The sequence below is a fragment of the Dermochelys coriacea genome, chromosome 3 (assembly GCF_009764565.3).
Source record: "Dermochelys coriacea isolate rDerCor1 chromosome 3, rDerCor1.pri.v4, whole genome shotgun sequence".
Lineage (NCBI taxonomy): Eukaryota > Metazoa > Chordata > Testudines > Dermochelyidae > Dermochelys > Dermochelys coriacea.
The window spans coordinates 149,607,423-149,622,599 of NC_050070.1; the positions used below are offsets into that span (position 1 = coordinate 149,607,423).

General features: G+C 47.3%; 1 protein-coding gene across 13 annotated transcripts in view; it reads left to right on the plus strand.

The window, feature by feature from the left end:
* The window catches only part of TJAP1 (tight junction associated protein 1), a 55,119-nt gene that overhangs the window by 22,125 nt on the left and 17,817 nt on the right, over nucleotides 1-15,177 (plus strand). For 5 of the 13 annotated variants that reach the window (XM_043511557.1, XM_043511559.1, XM_043511558.1 and 2 more), the window contains 2 exons: nucleotides 11,813-11,906; nucleotides 13,811-13,863. The gene's annotated coding sequence lies outside the window, so the exon portion shown is untranslated. Of the gene's footprint in view, nucleotides 1-7,614; nucleotides 7,827-11,812; nucleotides 11,907-13,810; nucleotides 13,864-15,177 lie in introns of all 13 variants that reach the window. The other 8 variants (XM_043511562.1, XM_043511551.1, XM_043511553.1 and 5 more) reach the window with 2 other exon arrangements.

The following is a 15,177-nucleotide window of genomic DNA, read 5'->3' on the forward strand; positions in this document are numbered from 1 at the left end:
CTAGAAGTCTATTTCCTTCCCTACTCAGATGAAGTCCATCCTGAGAGAACTGTCCTCTGTCCGTGAATGCCTCCCAGTGGCCATACATCCCAAAGTCCTCCTTATAGCACCACTGCCTAAGCCATCTGTTGACAGTCATAATCTTGTCACACCTTTGTTGCCCTTCTCTAGGAACAGGAAGGATCCCACTAAAGATCACCTGAGCCTCAATTTCCTTAAGCGTCTTCCCCAGCCAAGCATAGTCTCCCTTAATACTTTCCAGCGAGAATCTAGCCGTATCGTTTGTTCCCACGTGAAGGATAATTAGGGGATTCTTTCCCGCTCCCTTTAGGATCCTTTTCAACCTCAGGTCTACATCCCGTATCTTAGCACCCGGAAGACAGCACACCCTTCTATTCTCAGGATCAGCTCTAGTTACAGTCCTGTCTATTCTTCTCAATAAAGAGTCCCCGATCACATAGACCTGCCTTTTCCTGGTGACTGTGCTATTCTCCAGTCTCTCCCCTGTTCCCTCTGGCTGCAAGTTCTTTCCATTCCTATTTTCCCTTATAATCCTCTTCAACCCATCCTGTATCCTCCTGGGGCTCATATTTGGTGTAGTCTCCCTTGACTCTTCTGCTTTTCCTATAGGACTAGCCTCTCTTCTCTTCTTCCTTAGCCTTCCACCTTCAACAAGTACCTGCTGAGCCCCTTCTTCATTTTCCATCTCTGCAAACCTGTTCCTAAGCTCAATTTCTCCTTCACTAGCCCGTCTTTTCCTCTGCCTGGTTCTTTTAGTCACATGTTTCCACTGACCACTTTCCTCACCCAGTCTCCCCTCAAAATTCCTCAGCCCTGCTTCCATCCGTGAGTCTGAGCTTTTCCCTTCAGATACCTCATATCTTTGCTCCATCATCTGCTCAAACCCCTTCCTAAACTCAACGAGACTTTCCACCTGCATCTCCAAACCTCGGATCTTTTCCTCCATCAGCTCTATCTACCTTCAGTGGACCTGGAGAACAATCAATAACCATCCTCTTTAAAACAGTCCTTAACATATTTGAAGACTGTTCTCAGTCCCCCCCTCAGTCATGTTTTTCTAAGATTAAACATGCCCATTTTGTTAACCTTTCCCTAGGTTAGGTTTTCTAAACATTTTATCATTTCTATAGCTCTCCTCTGGATTCGCTCCAATTTAAAGCTACATCTTTCTTAAAGTGGATACAGTACTCCAGCTAAGCCTCGCCAGTGCTGAGTAGAGCCGGACAATTACCTGCCAGGTCTTACATACAACTCTCCTGTTAATACACCCCAGAATGTTTGCCATTGTTGGCTCATACGCAATTTGTGATCAACTATAATCCCCAGATTCTTTTCAGCACTGCTACTGCCTAGCCAGTTTTCCCCCCACTTTATAGTTGTGCATTTGATTTGATTTTTTTCTTCCTAAATGTAGTGCTTGTCTTGATTGAATTTCATCTTTTTGATTTCAGTCCAATTCACCAATTTGTCAAGATCGTTTTGAATTCTAATCCTGTCTTCCAAAGTGCTTCCAAACCCCTCCCAGCTTGGTGTCATCCACAGATTTTATAAGCATACTCTCCACTCCATTATCCAAGTCATTAACAAAGATATTCAATAGTACCAGACCCAGGAGAGACCCCTGCGTGACCCCCCAATAGATACAGACTTCTGGTATGACAGTGACATTTCCCTAGTTTGCATATGAGAATGTCATGTGGGACTGTGTCAAAAGCCTCACTAAAATCAAGATATAGCTAAAGCTTCCCCACATCTACTAGGCCAGTTAGAGAAGGAAATTAGATTGGTTTGGCATGATTTGTTCTTGAAAAATCTTTTGTGATGGCTATTATTCTGTTACCCTCTAGGTGTTTACAAATTGATTGTTTACTAATTTATTCCAGTATCTTTCCAGATATGGAAGGTAAGCTGACTGGTCTATAATTCCCCAGCTTCTCTTTGTTCCCTTTTTAACTGTAAGTACTGTTTGCGCCCTTCTCCAGTCCTTTGGGATCTCGCCCGTCTTCCATGAGTTTGCAAAGATAATTGCTAACGGTTCTGGGTTCTGAGATTGCTTCGGCTAGTTCCTTAAGTACTCTAGGGTGAATTTCATCAAGCCCTGCTTTTAAGCGTCTAGGGACAATTAACCATTTTGGTGAAAACTGAAGGAAAACTGGCATTAAACACATCAGCCTGCTTGATATAATCAGTTATTAGCTCTCCTGCCCTGCTGAGTAGAGTATTTGTTTTCCTTCATCTTTTTCTCTTTCTCCTAATGTATTTAAAGAACCTTTTCTTACTGTCTTTTATGTCCCTGTTTAGGTGTAACTCATTTTGTGCCTTAGCCTTTTTGATTTTGTCCCTACATGCTTGTGCTAATTCTTTGTACTCGTCCTTAGCAATTCATCCATGCTTCCACTTTTTGTAGGATTCCTTTTTGATTTTCAGGTCATTAAAGAACTCCTGATATAACCATTTTGTCCCCTGACCTTTCTTTCTATCTTTCCTTCATATTGGGATAGTTTGCAGTCATGCCTTTAATATTGTCTCTTTGAGAAACTGCCAGCTTTGGTGAACTCCTTTTTCCCTTCGATTTTCTACCTGTGGGACTTTACTTACCAGTCGTTAGTTTGCTAAAGTCTGCTTTTTGGAAGTCCGTTGTCCTTATTCTGTTGCTCTCACTTCTTCCTCTCCTTAGAATCATGAAATCTATCATTTTGATCATTTTCACCCAAATTGTCTTCAGCCTTCAGAGGGGCAACCAATTCCTTCCTCTCTGTTGGTCCGAATCAAGTCTAAAATGGCTGTCCGCCTCTATCTTCTGAAACAAGTTGTCCCCAACTTTTCCATCAGAAATCTGGGTAGTTAGTCCCCCATTTATCATCCTTTAACAGGGAATAATCACTGTGCATTTATTTTTCCAGGCTTTGCAGCTTACTGGTAGTTTGCTTTGGGATACAGATTGTTACTGTAAAACCAGGGGGTCTTGTAGGATTTGGGGTCACTATGTTGTTCCCATCCCCACCTCCTCCTGCTTGCTAGGAGGTGTTAGGAGGGGGCTTGGAGTGAAAAGGACAAAAGTGGGGGGGGGGAGGAAAGGTAAGGTAAGAGAGCCCTATCCCTATCCCTTTCCCTTCCCATCAGCCATAGTTCAGACAGGTTGTAGGGATCACACAGCCAGTTCTTAAATTCAGTTTCCAGGGTTAACTTTCACACTGGGTTAGGGGCTGCTGATCTGCAGGGTTTGAGGTTCAGCGTTCTGGTCCAAAGCCTAACTGCCTGGGGAAGCTCCTCCTTGTTACTCAGGTGGCAAACTGCTCTCATAAATAGCTAGGTCTCCCCCTTGTGGAGTAGGGAGAGGAAAGCAGGGAGCCCAGTATGGCAGTAGATTACAATAAAATCTGCTACTTGTCGTAAGTGCTGGTGTTCCTGTAGCCAGTAGGATTGCTGTGGTTGCTTCCCCGTACGGCAGATTCTGCAACCCAGAATCATGGAATCCCTGGGGCCCTGCCCGTGGTGCCTAAACTAAGCAGAAGGAATGAAAGCAAACAAGCTGCTCTACAGGTTTGGCCAACACAACCCTCTGCAGCATCTCAGGAAGACAGCAACATCCAGATGTCCTCAGCCCTCACTTGACTAGTGGAGTGTTAGTTCTATGAAGGCACTATTACACTATGGCCCTTAACAAAAAGGGTAACTGTAACAGAGTGGTCTGGCCCTTGTGGGGTCTGGGACCAGTCAGTCCCTGTTCCAAGACATGGCCACGTTAAGAATAGGTGTTCTGGGGGAGAATCAGCGACAGCTTGGGAATGACAGGTTTCAGAGTAGCAGCCGTGTTAGTCTGTATTCGCAAAAAAGAAAAGGAGTACTTGTGGCACCTTGGAGACTAACAAATTTATTTGAGCATAAGCTTTCGTGAGCTACAGCATCCGATGAAGTGAGCTGTAGCTCACAAAAGCTTATGCTCAAATAAATGTGTTGGCCCCCATTCCCAAGCTTAGAGACTAAGTGCCTAGACAGATGACAGTAATGCTCAGCCAGTAAACGACTGCACTGAGCTCACTTGAGGGATCCTAGACTCCGGAGAGAATTGGAGGGAGACTCCCTGGAGCAGAACCTGATCCCTGATGAGGGTGAGTCAGTGACGACTACAGCATAGACCTAGGAAGGAGGGCTGTGGAGCCTCATCCCAAGGAGAAGCTGAAGGGCTGGGGGAAGCCAGCCACAGTGCCAGGAAGGAAGGCTGTGGCCACCCTGTTCCAAAGGTGGAGACATTTGAGCCCAGGAAGGAGGGGTAGCAAATATAGGAAAAGGCCCTGGGAAGGAGAAGCCAGGGCAGCTTGTGGCTACAGAGAGCAGACAGCCCCATTATTTAGGGTTTCCAGAGTGCTTGGTAAAGGGTGGGTGTGGGTTCTCCCTATATTGCCACCCTGGATGGGGTGCAGCAACCCCTGCTGTTAAGGGGAGGAAGAACCAGAGCCAGGAGTGCTGGAAGTTGACTCCAGGATGCAAAGGGTTGAAGACAGTTGTGTGCTTGACTCAGGACTGAGACAGAAGATTGGCGTGTTCTTTTTGAACTTTGCTTATCCTGGAAGGGGTGAACGTCTGATTTTGCCCTCTGGCTAAGCTGCTTCAGCAACTGAACTGGCCTGAAAGCAGAGTCATTGAAAAACCCAGGAGGGAAACTGAGGTGGGTTGGCTGCAGTGCCGCTCTGCCGGGGGACTGCTCCGGGATTGCACCCTGCTACAATAACCGTACTGCTCTACCACTTGCAAAGCCGGGGGAAAATTCTGTGCCTGCTCCAGCCCTTGGCCTGTGCTCTGACTCTGCTAAGCCCAGAGTGTATCTTTATAAAGCAATCTCTTTTCTCCTCATTCTCAATGTATGGTGTGTAGAAACACAACTGCTCTCAGTAGGTCAGACTGCTGTGATCTAGGTTGAGCATTAAAGTTGTAGGTCCCAGCATGCAATGAACTGCACTAGTAGCAGAGAAAGGAGTGGCCATGGACTGCGTTGTAGAAGTCTGTGAGGAACACTTGGCCACCCCCTGATGTGGAGACCTCGCTGGTGTTAAGGGGGAAATCTTCCTGACTGATCATAGGTGTGGGTGCAAGTGGTGTGATAAGATAGTAGCCACCAGCCCCACTCCACTGGAAGATTGGACAGCATCTCCCCTCAGAGTGCCAGCTTATCAAGAGCTATTGTTGGCTGTACATGAACGGAGCTTTCATAAGAGATGTCCAGGCTGGTTGGGAGGGGGACAGGCCCATCTCACTGTCCTTACACAGCCCAGAAGTCTGTAGATTTTAGCTATAATAGGTTGTATGCCATATGTGTGCTCAGTGCTGTATAGACCATGGAATTGTCCAGTCTAACAAGCTTTCTAGGATGGCTAGCAGAGAGGATGGCTAAAGTTTCCATAGAAGTGCTTTTAAGTATGATTGAATGTCACCTAGGCAATATGAAAGACTTCCAGCTGACTGGTGTTTTTCTTTCCAGGAAGGTGAGGCTGCATTTTAGTTATCCCCACCTGCTTTTGGAGAGTGCTTTTTCCTCCAGTGTGGAATCTGGAGAAAGGGGGAGACATTCCCATTGTGCCAGAAATGGACCTTAGCAGCTGTAAAGTTTACATGGCATCATGGACATACACATAATTGTTCAGATACAGATATAGCTGTAAATCTACACACAACAGCTAGGTCTGTACCATCCTCTGCCTTTCATGTCTCTGACCATCTGCTGGTGAAAGGGTAATTAAAATAGAAGTAGTATTTCTGGGATGAAAGCCTATAAGCAGAGGGAACTAAACCTGGTATAAAGATCCCTCTCCTGCTAGAGGGTCAGAGTTGATGTTAATCGGTGGTTAAAGTCAAAACACTTAAAATATCAATCATCAAAAGCGAATGCAACATTATTAGGGTTCAGAGTAGCAGCCGTGTTAGTCTGTATTCGCAAAAAGGAAAGGAGTACTTGTGGCACCTTAGAGACTAACAAATTTATTAGAGCATAAGCTTTCGTGAGCTACAGCTCACTTCATCGGATGCATTTGGTGGAAAAAATTATTAGGGTTGAGATTTAAAAAAAACAGATCAGGAACTAGGCAAATATGGATCCCCCAGCAACTGTAACTATTCCACTTGTGTACCTAGGTTGTGTTACAAGGCTTCAAAATTCCCTCCATAACCAACAACAATTGACTGGGCCATGTCCAATTAGTGCAACCTGTACAGGTTTCTGTATGAAGCGGAGGACTATCTAACCAGTGAATGACCAAAGTCAGGCTTTTTGGAGTGCTACAGCTCTGGAATGAAGCTGGCTGCCATTAAGAGCAAGTCTGTTTCCTGGCATTTGCTTTTGCCTTGGCCATGCAGTGCTTAGCATCTGGCAGCATTGGACTTAAGGCTTCCACGGAATCGGTAATGTTCACTTTGGGCAGGCATTGCTACAAGCTGCTATTTTTTATGTGAGAGGGAAAGAATCTCCTTTAGTACCCAACGTGATAAAAACAGATTTAAAATTTTTATTAAAGCTAATGTTAAAAATTATATGATACACAGATTAAGAAACGAGTGTCTTTACATCTGGGTATAGTGCTTAGATTATCTACAAATACAAAGTTTGTTTTGAAAAGTCATAAGATACATATAGTGCATAACCAGCAATAACCCAAATTAAGGTGACTAGGTTAGATTTAACAATACAGTCTAGATATTAGCATCCAAGTATTTGGGGACATTACTCATGAAAAGTTATACAGAGAGTTGTTTGTGGAACGCAAATATAGCAATGAGTAAAGATTGTCCCTCAGTAGTTGAGAATGTAGGGTAGGTTGTCCATTTAGAAAATACAGTCCATCAGGGAAATATTTCAGTTACTTTCCCGACTGAGCTTCTTATCAGCACTCCAGCTTATCCCTCCTGGTATTGCCGATGGCCGGTGATGTGTTCTCGTACTACAGAGAACACTAGTTCTGTAGTGCCTTCTCTGTAGCTGCAGAGCGTTCATGGATGGGGATGTTTGAGGCAGCATATTACAGTGAATATGTAAAGACCCAGAGTATGGAGCATCCTTTAGTGTTGTGATGATTTGCGTGCTAGAGGGTTATTTTAGTGGTCCTGTTGGTCTTCTATATTGTTATGGGGTGAGTTATGGGAGTTTAGGTTTCTCAGAACGCCAAGACTGTGAGACTAGACAGAGGGGCTGCTGATCTAGATTGCTGTGGATTGTACAAGATTTAGTGAATGTTATGTTGCCTGAGGAAAGACCAGGCAAAGCTTAACCTGCGCCTGGTTTGTCTGATTTAGTGGCTTATTTTGGATTCCATACTCCAGTTACTGATTTCTTCTTTCTCCCTCTTCTTCCCCTCCTATGCCCACCCACACAGCACAAGAACTGGCAGAGTACTGGGAAAGGGGATTCCTGCTTGTTGATTTTTCAGAAATGTTCACCCACACTCTCTCACCGCTCTCCAAACAGTTTGCTTGCTGCAGCTGTTCCCTCACTGCTCATTGAGAGGGAATTTAGAACAATGGCTCCCTAACTTCCCTCCTGTGTTTTGCCAGCACTTGCCCAGAGTATTAGGCCTCAGATCAACACTCACTTTATGCTGTCAGGGCCATCACTGTTATCCTCTGGAACCTTAGACAGCTCATCTGCTTCCTGTGAACTGTTCACCAAGGGACTGGAATGCTCTGATGTGTCTCCTTCAAGAGGCTTATGCCAAAACAGAAGTGTCCCAGCCTTGCTGGTGTTGCTGTCTCAGTATGAGGCCTAACGATGATTCTTTAGCTCTGCCAGCAGAGGAGACGTTTTAAAGATAGCACAGGTAAGAGAAAATTTGTTCCGGGGGAGGGGATTAAAAACAGGGGCATATGTGTGAGGGAGGGAAAGCAAATGTAAACTGGGAACTTGAGCAGAGAACTACTTGGCCAGCAACCAGACCATCTTGTGAGATCTGAAGAGAGCACAGCCTAAGCTGGTTCAGTATTTGGGTGGGATATCTTCAGTGAAAACCTTGTACAGCAGGGAGTGGTGCAGATAATTCAATAGATGGCACTCTTCTCTGAGCTAATGCTGAGTCTAACCATTAAAAGATTTTTTAAACAAAGAGAGCGAGGGAGAGTTTGAATGCTAGTTTTGGTATCCTGGTCAAATTTTAACTTGCCCCACTGGCATTCTATCTACATTTTGGTTGGGTATCTGATTCTTTGCTTCCTGTCTTAACCTTTTGTGTAATGTTGCTGTTCAGCTGTTAATCAGCTGTTGCATTCCACTCCAGAGGTGGCTGCCTGTCAATGGTGGATGGCTGTAGGGAGTGTGCACTGTTGATCAGTTCAAGTTTATAAAAGGGTTTGGGATATAAGGCGCTGTAGAAATTGATGATGATTGATCAATGCAGTAAGTAATAGGATATGTTCCTAGTGAATGGACTACGGGGAATACTGTTGATGCTCACTCTGTAATATGGTAACACCCTGGTAAATAGAAAGATAATGTTTCTTTAAACAAAAGCAACTGTTGTAATGATGGTTTTGTTTCTTATATTTACATGGAAAGGGTTTGTAAACTTGTTAAAACTTAATAAATAAATAAAAAGAAAACCTGTGATCTGTTTTGAGTGGGAGGGGATGAGGGGAATTGTGAGGGAGGAGTGATTCTGGTAACTTTACAAGGGGTTCTTCTGGGACACATTATCTGGGAAGCCTATTCATGTTCCTGATCCTTCTTATACTCAGCAACAACAAAAGCTTTCAATCTGAGGGCTCTGTTGATCTCATTAACTTTGAAAAATGTTAACTATTAAGTAGGGCATTATTGCTTAATGGCCAGTCTGAACCCTTTGTTTTAATCACTCTTGTGACCTGACGCATGCTTGGAGCAATGTTGTCTACCTAGCTATCAAGATTTACTGATCTGAAAGAGCAAGGAATGAGTGAAAATCCATGGAATTCCATCCTGATTCTGAGGAGACTGACAATGTAACATTGTTAGTCCAATCTGTGTTGTGAGCATTAGGATACGCAAAGCCAGCATAGTAGGGGTGCATGTTTCTGTGCTGAGAGCAACTAAACTGCTACAAGCTACTTAGTAGCAGAATGAATCTTGAACCTAATTCTAGCTGGGATTCTCTGGTTGACTGAAGAGATTAGCCAGCTCCCAAAGAGAGCCTTCCTCTTTGGATGCTAAAACTTCCTGTAATTAATACCCTGCAGCCCTCTCCTGCTATGGCTGGACTGTTGGGGAACAGTCTGTGGTGATTGTTTTAGCCTCAGTCAGGCTAATATAGTCTCCTGGTCAGGATCTCTTGAAATTCTAGCAGCTTTTACCTGGCCTGTCTGGTTGCTCCATTGTCTTGAGCATCAGTCCACTACTTGAGGCAGCTAGAGTCTGACTGATGATGATATATCTGCAAGGCACGGGGAGGGGACTTTCTGGCTCTCTTGCAGATGGGAAAGAGTTCATTTTCTGTGATCTTAGTAGAGTGAAACTGTTACACACCAGAGTGTTATGTAACGAGGTCAGTCACATCTCATTGGACTCAAATAAAAGGTTCAGTCCAAAACAGAGTGAAACTGGTGGATTAACAAAAAGAAAAGGAGTACTTGTGACACCTTAGAGACTAACAAATGTATTTGAGCATAAGCTCACGAAAGCTTATGCTCTAATAAATTTGTTAGTCTCTAAGATGCCACAAGTACTCCTTTTCTTTTTGCAAATACAGACTAACACGGCTGCTACTCTGAAACCTGGTGGATTAACAGTAGTAACTAAATGCATGGGACAGAGCAGCAGTGGTAGCTTTCATTGGTGTATCTTGAGTTCTGGGCTTTGCTGGGTACCCTAGCCCATTGGTGTCTGGCTGCCCCAGGAACGCTTCTCTAGTGAAGCGTTGTCTTGAGAAAACTGGATTGTGATCAACATAGATGCTTGAGCTGGAGTCCCCTTGGTGTGAGATGGGGGAACTACTAACAGGGAACATTTCCTGGAAGTACCCCTTGACTCTGGAACTCTTTCGCAGTCCTCCCTTTTATCTGCCCCTTCTGAATTTGCTGGGCTTTAGAGTGTACTGCCAAGACTGTTCTCTTATTACTGGAGCTGGCAGCTGCATTGTCAGGAGCAATGTTGAGAGACCTTCTCGTGGCTCAGATGCGCTATAAACACAAAGTTAATACAGTTCTGTGGAGCCTGCGCAGTAGATGCAGGGAGCAGTTCCTCTTCCAGTTCTCTGTTCTCATTCCATTCCTGAAGAGGGCAAGGATGCTGATTCCTCCTACCCCTTCCCAGGCCCCAAATCGTACATGACAATCCTTCTAGTTGAGGAGAGGACGACTGTGCAGAGAAGCTAATTGGCACTTCCCTATGCCCAGGGCAAGCATTAGCTGCGGGATACTGCACAGCATCATCATGGTGTCACTTGGGCAGATAGGAATGGGTTCGGGAGGAGGAAGGGAGCACCTGGAGTGGAAATGCAGCTAATGCTGGAAGCCAGGCATGGGGACCTCATCACTTGTGAATTAGAACTTGGAAAATGGAGGCAGTTAGGATGATTGGGGTAGGAAGCAAAGCATGTTCCTTTCAGAGCCCTGGGCTCCCTTTGCCTGAGGGGAAAGAGGTGCACCCCCACCCCCTTGTGTGTGGGCGGAGGAGGGGAGGGAGATGAGAATTATTCCCCAGCAGTTTGTACAAATAGAATGAATTGCTCTGTTACCCTGAAATCCTCTGCCCCTCTGAGTGTTGGGTGACCATGCCCACCGCTGAATCTGATCACTGGGAGACTGTCTTGGCAGAATGACAGCCCCATATGATCCTTCCCAGTGTCTTTGCATCTCTCAGTGGACTCTGAAATGGGATCAGCATCATTGCAGACAGCAGCTCAGAAGAGGGGAGGGATTTAATTCTTGAGGAGCATTGCCTGCTGATGAGAGATAGCAAGGACAGATAAAAGGGACTGAGAGATTAAGTTTCCTATTGTAGTACAGATCTAATTAGAGTGGCCAGAGACCTGGCTCGTAGCCACCTCCTTCTGTGGCTTCAGGCCAAAGCTGTGATGCTCTGGGTCTCACACACTTGGCTACAGTATCAGGGCTGCACCCGAGATAGGGTTGCTGACAGCTTGGTGAGTATGGGGCAGAATCAGTGCATGCTGTGTGCTCAATTCTGGCTGTTATCTGCATGCCTTTCAGCAGTCCAACCTCCCCTCCCACAGAACAAACAGTCCCATATATCACCTGGCGTTTCCATTCCACTCTGAACTGAGGCCTGTTTCAGAGTCGCTTCTCTGAATCCTCCCCTCTGATTTTGGAGAGCAAAGGGACAACCTAGATATTATTCCTCCAGGGCCCCAGCCATATTGCTGGTGAAGGATTATGAAAGTCCACTCACTCCCCCTGGGCTGCTGTGGCAATTACTAACTTCTTAGAGAGCGGTTACACACACCACACTGTATAGGAATAAAATCAAGGGAGGAGGTGCAACTCTGCTGTCATTCCTGGAATCATTCTGCCAAAAGCCGCTGCTGTACTGAGGGATGCATCCAGCCATTTAGCAATCCTGCTCCTTGTTTGGGGGCAGTGGAGTTCTCGGTTTCCTTGGAATTCCCTGCTCCATGAGGGGATAATTGGAAAGCCCTTCCCTTTCCAGGACACAATGGAGGCAATGAGCCTATTGCACTGTGAAATCCTGCCACAGGGAAGCTTCCTGAAGCTGCAGACTCCAGCCCTGGTGCACGGCTGTATTTGGGCGCACATACATGTGAGTCCATATGTGATGCTGATAGGTGACTGACGCCAAGTTTCCTTTCTCGTGTTTCAGAAGCCGTTCAGATGCTGCCAGATGCCACCAGGGGAGAGCTGACTTGGAGGCAGGTGGACAGGGAGATGTTTGGACGGGACATCGCTTTGGATCTGTGAGTCTTTGTTTTGAGGGACAGTTACTTGGGGGATGATGTGACTGTCAGAATGTTTCTGGAAGTTGTTTCAGACTGTGGGTTAGGAATTCAAGGTAGGGTTGTCCTCCTCCCACCCTGGGGGTCAGGCAAATGGGGTGAGAATGAGGAATGGCAGAGGTGCTGGATACCAGAGAAGGGCGGAGGATAGTCACAGTGAGACTGAGGAATTGCCAGCTGAGAGATGGCCAGACCTTTAGCTTGAGCCTTCTAAACGTCCCTGCAATGGAGACCTCAGCAAGGACTCTCGTAGGCCATTCATAGCAGCTGTACCAGGTGAGACCAGAGGGAGCCTTCCTGTGCCAAATTGGTGGTAGTCATTTGGAGCTCTCATCTACCAGCAGTCAGTGCCACAGCCGACCCAACAGGAGCTGCTCTGAGCCCATCCCTGCTTGGAGTCCCCTATCTGTGGCCGAATAGGTACGAGCTGTACTGAGCTGGTCTCTCTCTCTCTCTCTGTCTTGTAGCTGTGCTGGGGCCCGGGGGAGGGGTAGCTATGCCATTGTGAAGCTGTTTTTCCTGTACTAGTTGATGCCCAATGACAGCACTGTAGTAGGGAACAGGGCCAGCCAGCTTGTTGGGGCCGGGCCAATGCCAGGGGAATCTCTTAAACTTGTTTCAGCAGAGCTCTGCGTAGTCGCTGCCTGCCTGCCTGTTCCGTTCACCTTGTATACAAATGCTTCAGTCCCCACCTCCTCGGGCTGGGTGCCATGGAGAGGGAAAGGTCTGCAGCAGAGGTGTATGGGGAAGGGAGGGCCCCATGGAATTTCTGTAGTGCCTGAGGCGGTGCAAAGAAATGACTGTCTGGCTCCCATCACCAGAGCATCTCAATATGTTTTGTTGTGATGGTTGCATAACCTGGGCTCGGCCTTCAGAGCAGGCGGGTGTCAGTCTCCTTATGTTTTGTACTGTGTGTGTTTGTCTGGGAGCACCTCACCTCAGAGACCCCTGTAGAGCAGGGAGGGTTTTGGAGCTGTGGTGACTGCCAGGAGCCAAAGAACAGCATCTCATGTGTCTAAACTGGAGTAGCTTGCTCTTCTTTCTAATACAGAGGCCATGGAGCCGTTCCAGTATGCAATACCCCCTCTTGATCTGAATAAAAATCTGTTAAGTGCCACCAATGCAACCAATAATGCTGGATACCTGCATTAGCTAAATGTTTCTGCTAAAATGCTCAGCAGGGAAATAGTTAACATTGCCAAATCCAGCATTGTGCGAGTTCAGTGCTAACTTCCCACTGAGGTGAATGGGAAAATGTGTCATGCTCTTAAGGGCCCCATTCCTGCTAGTGGCTTGCTTTTGTCATCACTGGAAGCAGGAGTGGGCCATTAGAGCTATTGTTTTGGCTCTGGGAAAGTGCTACACCAGGGTAACACTGGGAAGTTTTCTACCCACTCCAAAGGACTAGAAACCTTCAAGGACCTTCAACATCAGAGCGTAGATTCTGCAGGACTGCTTTTGCGGCATCTCAGGGGACATGGGGCTTCCCACCTGTCAAGGAGATTCTGGGTTGTGGGGGGAGAAGGGCCTGCCACTTCAGAAACTTATTTGCTTTATTTTAAAACAGGGTTGTGGCTGGGCAGTAACAAGGGCTCTCAAAGCCTGGGGCTGGGGAGCAAGGAGTGCCCAGCTTCCTCTGGCTGTCCCTGCTCTGTCTGCTGAGTATGAGCCTTGAAGCAGGAGTTCCCATGGGGTTCACAGATGGGGACCAGTTCTATCCCCTATCACATGGTCCCCCACAGACACGTGAGAGCGGAGCATTAGGAGTGCTGCAGCCAGGCACAGGCACCCGTGTTTGGGTGGGCTGGGGCACGCAAGTGGTCTCTGGGGGGGGGTTGTTAAATTCTTTGTGTTCTCACCTGTAGGGCATCTGAGTGAGTGTCCCCCTATGTGAGACTTCAACTCTGATTGCAAGCTGGTAAGTGCTCCACCCGTCATGGGGTACAAAGATTGCTGTGGGGTAACATCTGCACTAGCACATGTCCATGATTCCTAGCTGTGGGAGGAGGTAACAAGAAGACCCCTCTCGGTCACCTAGCTGCTGCGTGGCTAACATGAACTGCTATTCAGTCAGGACTTAGCACCTCTCTCTGAGGAGAAGGAATGCCCTTCCAGCAAGGCAGGCTTATCACCCAGCTGATGTGCCTCCGCTCCTGCAATGAGCAGCAGAAGGAACAGGCCCCAGTGGTTATTTCCCAGCAGCATTGGTGTTTGTCTTGCAGAGTAGCACCCAGAGGCTCTAGTCAGGACTGGGGCCTGTTCTGCTGGGTGCTGTGCTTACACTCTAGGACAGCAGTGGGCAAAATACAGCCCGTGGGCTGGATCCGGCCCATCTAACATTTCTGTTCTCGCGATCTCCAGGCTGCTAAAAGTCCCACAGTGCAGCGGGGTGCTCAGGCAGGCTGTCTGCCTGTCATGGCCCCATCTGCTCCCGGAAGCGGCTGGCTGTTGCTGGCACGTCTCTGCACGCCCCTAGCAGAGGGGAAGGCAGCTCTGCATGCTGTCCTTGCCCCCAGCACCATCTTCACACGTCCCATTGGCTGGAAACCGGCCAATGGGAGCTGCAGGGGTGGTGCTTGTGGGCACGGGTAGCACATGGAGACCCGCTGCCCCCTCAAGGGGCATGCAGAGACGTGCCAGCCGCTTCTGGGAGCGGCGTGGGGCCACAGCATGCAGGCAGCCTGCCTGAGCCCTGTTGTGCTGTTGGCCGGGAGCCGCCTGTGGTAAGCACCTCCCAGCCAGAGCCTGCATGTCACGCCCCCTCCCACACCCCAACCACCGGCCCCAGGTGAAACCCCCTCCTGCACCCAAACTCCCTCCCAGACCTTGCACCCCAAGATGGTGCACCAGCCCGGAGCTTCCAGACCCCGCACCTCTTGCTGCACCCTTGGTTTTTGCACAAATTATTTTATTACATGGCACTGCAGTGGAGGGGTAGAATTTAAAAATTTCATTAATATAGTAGAAATATGCGGCCTCTGATGACTTACCAAAATTTGTGGAGTGGCCCCCCTGAGAAAATTATTGCCCACCCCTCTTCTGCAAAGACAAGTGATGCCCAGGTGGCGAGGGAAAGGGATACAGAGTGTGTGTTTCTACACATTCTATACCTTAGACTTGCTCTTCAGAACTATTAGAAATTGTCTCATCTGTCCCCATCAGCCTGCCTTTTCCCAGGGCATCACAGCAAAGGTGAGCTTCAAGGATGTGATAGAAGAAGGGGTAGTGGCCT